We start from the raw sequence: 3,403 nt of genomic DNA, 5'->3' as shown, positions 1-3,403 counted from the left end.
AATCGCTCACAACTAGGTCTTTTATTAGGCTGAGCAAGCAAGCAGTTTCCAAAAGCAGACTTGGCTATTAGCTATTGGCGGGGGAAGAAGTCACATGGCATAGTAACATAGGGCAGGCAGTGGAAAAGTTTTAAAACTGTTAAAACTGTTACAAATCTAGATAAACAGGATTTGGGAGCTGGGTCAGCTCTAAGTTCCTTGTTCCTTATGCAACCTCTCATGCAACCTTCAGGGTAAGGCGGGTCCCTACATTCCCCCCTTTTTCTTAGACATGAGTTAAACCTTTGACTCACTTTTCTTCCCCCCTGCTAGGAGCGTGTAAGGCTGAGAAGAAACCATGAGCTTTAACAACTTCTATTCTTTCTTTGATGAAACCTAAAACCTTGTTTAGGATTATTGGTCCAATAAAATATTAGAGTCCTTATTCCTTGGAGAAGGTGACCTTGAGAGGCTGATTGCCGGTCCCATCGCACTCGCCATGTCCTATTATTTTCTCCTGGTTCCTGGGCCTAGCTTCACATGGGATAGGTGGATCCAGTAGGGGCTTCTCAGCAATTCTAACAGCAGAAGGTGTGCTGAGCAATACCTGGAATGGCCCTTGCCACCTTGCTTGAGGTTTCCCCTGCAATGATTAAGGATCCATACCCATTGTCCAGGCTCTGGGTGGAGGTTCTTGGGTGTGCTTTCTTGGGCTGCTCCTCATTTCCCTCCTTAGTTCTCGCACGTCTCTTGGATCTGCTGTAATGCCTGTAGGGACTTGAGGAAATTATGATTAGATACCCCTATTTCCTCTCTAGTGAGCTGGGGAACTAATGGAGTAGGTTGTCCAAATATGAGCTCATAGGGAGTCCACTTGTTGACATATGGGGTACTTCTGACCCAGAACAAGGCGAAGGGGAGTAACTCTACCCAGTTCTTGCCTGTCTCCTCCTTTAACTTGATTAAGGTTTCTTTTAGGGTCCTATTCATTCTTTCTACTTGCTCAGAACTCTGAGGCCTGTAAATGCAATGCAATTTCTAGTTAATTTCTAACCTTTTTAGCTAATTCCTGAGAGATTTTAGAAATGAAGGCTGGTCCATTATCAGACCCTACGGCTATGGGAATTCCATATCTAGGGATGTCTCCTCTTGGTAGGATCTTGCAAACCATGGAAGCAGTTTCACCTTTAGTGGGAAAGGCTTCTGTCCATCCTGTAAAAGTGTCTATTAGCACAAGTAGATACTTAAATCCTGCCTTTCCTGGAGTCATTTCTATGAAATCTATTTCCCATAACTCTCCTGGGCACTTTCCCCTATATCTAACTAAAGGGGGGAAGCTTCTTGTTTATAGCATTGACCTTAGCACAAGCCTTACATCTAGAAACTACAGATTGTACTATATTCCTAACCTGAGGTCCCCTATAGTACTTCTTAATTAGTTGTTCCATCTTATTTTGCCCTAAGTGGGAACTTGAGTGGATTTCCTTTGCAATTTCTCCTATTATTCCTTGGGGTAGGTAGAGTCTGGTGTCAGGAACTTGTATCCACCCCTGCTTATTTCTTTTACCCCCTAATTGCTTTCCTTCCTGCTCTTCTTCAGGAGTATATTTAGGGTCTGGAGGCAGCAAGGGTTGAGGCAAGAGCAGAAGAATGTCTGCAGTCCCTTCTTCCGCAGCTTCTCTGGCAGTGATGTCAGCAAAACAGTTTCCTTGAACAATTGGAGAGTCCCCTTTTTGATGTCCTTTGCAATGAATTATGGCCACTTTAGAGGGAAGCCAAATGGCATCTAGCAGGGCTAAGATCTCAGTTTTATTCTTAATTTCCTTTCCCCCTGCCGTTAGCAAGCCTCTTTCTTTGTAAATGGCACCATGAATTTGAGCAGTGGCAAAGGCATATCTGCTGTCCGTGTAAATGTTGGCCACTTTGCCCTCAGCTATCTGGAGGGCCTGTGTAAATCCAATTAACTCTGCTCACTGCGCAGACATACATTTTGGTAATGCCTTCTGCCATAAGACACTGTCTTGGGTAGTGATGGCTGCTCCTGCATATCTTTGTCCATCTCGGACATAACTGCTGCCACCAGTGAACAGCGTGAGGTCTGCCTTCTCATAGGCCTGGTCCCGAAGGTCCAGTCTGGCCCCTATGACAGTGTCCAATATCTGTCTGCAGTCATGGACCACTGATGGGTCTGGTAATGGTAGCAAGGCAGCAGGATTTAAGGCTGCCGTCTTCAAGAAATGCACTGCCGGGGGATTTAATAACTGTGCTTGTTACTGCTTCAGTCGTGCAATGGAGGGCCACCAATTTGGTGGGGTATGCAGCACTTGTTCTAGATAGTGCTCTCCAATAACCTGATGTCCTGACCCAATGTCAGCTTGTTGGCTTCCTTAACTAGGATTGAGGTAGCAGCAAGTGCCCTCAAACAGGTTGGCCAGCAAGACGCTACGGGGTCTAGCTTCCTGGATAGGTATGCTACAGGCCTCTTCCATGGCCCAAGCTCTTGGCTGAGGATTCCCAAGGCTACCCCTCTCTTATCAGCAATGTACAACTGGAAAGGTTTGGCCATATCTGGTAGCACCAATGCCGGGGCAGCTACTAGGGCTTCCTTCAGTGCCTGGAAAGCCTTCCTTTCCTTGTCTGTCCAAATAAACTGTTCTTCTTTGCCCCTTATTAATTTGTGGAGGGGCCTGGCCAACTCTGCAAATCCTAATATCCAGAGTCTGCAATATCCTACTGCACCCAGAAATTCCCACACGTTGCCTTTTGTTAGTGGGTTTTGGATCTGCATCACAGTCTGAATCCTTTGGCTGGATAATGTCCTTTGTCCCCCTTGTAAGTATACCCAAGTAACTTACAGTTTGGGTGACAATCTGGGCCTTCTTGGCAGAGACTCGATATCCCATCTGCTGGAGATGCTGGAGTAGGTCCAAGGTGGCCATCCTGCATTGCTCTTCTTCGGCTACAGCGATGAGGAGGTCATCCACGTACTGTAGCAATACAACTGATGGAATGAGTCAGCTCAGAACACCTGCAAGTCTTAGCTCGAGCTTCATTAAGATAGTGGGAGAATTCTTGAACCCTTGGGGAAGGCTGGTCCAAGTATATTGTCCCACTAGTCCATTTTCTGGATCATTCCATTCAAAAGCAAATATGTCTTGGCTTCTGGGGGCTAGTGAGATGCAGAAAAAAGCATCCTTCAAAGCCAATACTGAATAATATGTATGCGTATGGGGGCAATGAGCTCAACAGGGTATAGGGGTTTGGGCACTGTGGGTTGTATAGTCTCTACCCGGGCATTGACTTCCCACAGGTCTTGTAACCGGTTGATAGTCCTGGGTCCCAGGTTTTGGATCCGGTACAAAGGCGTGTTCCAGGCAGACTGACACTCCAGGAGGATGTCTGCTACTAACAGCCGCTTTAGATG

The sequence above is a fragment of the Saccopteryx leptura genome, unplaced genomic scaffold, assembly GCF_036850995.1.
Source record: "Saccopteryx leptura isolate mSacLep1 unplaced genomic scaffold, mSacLep1_pri_phased_curated manual_scaffold_17, whole genome shotgun sequence".
NCBI lineage: Eukaryota > Metazoa > Chordata > Mammalia > Chiroptera > Emballonuridae > Saccopteryx > Saccopteryx leptura.
The sequence above is the reverse complement of the archived record's forward strand: the minus strand, read 5'-3'. Positions refer to the sequence as shown.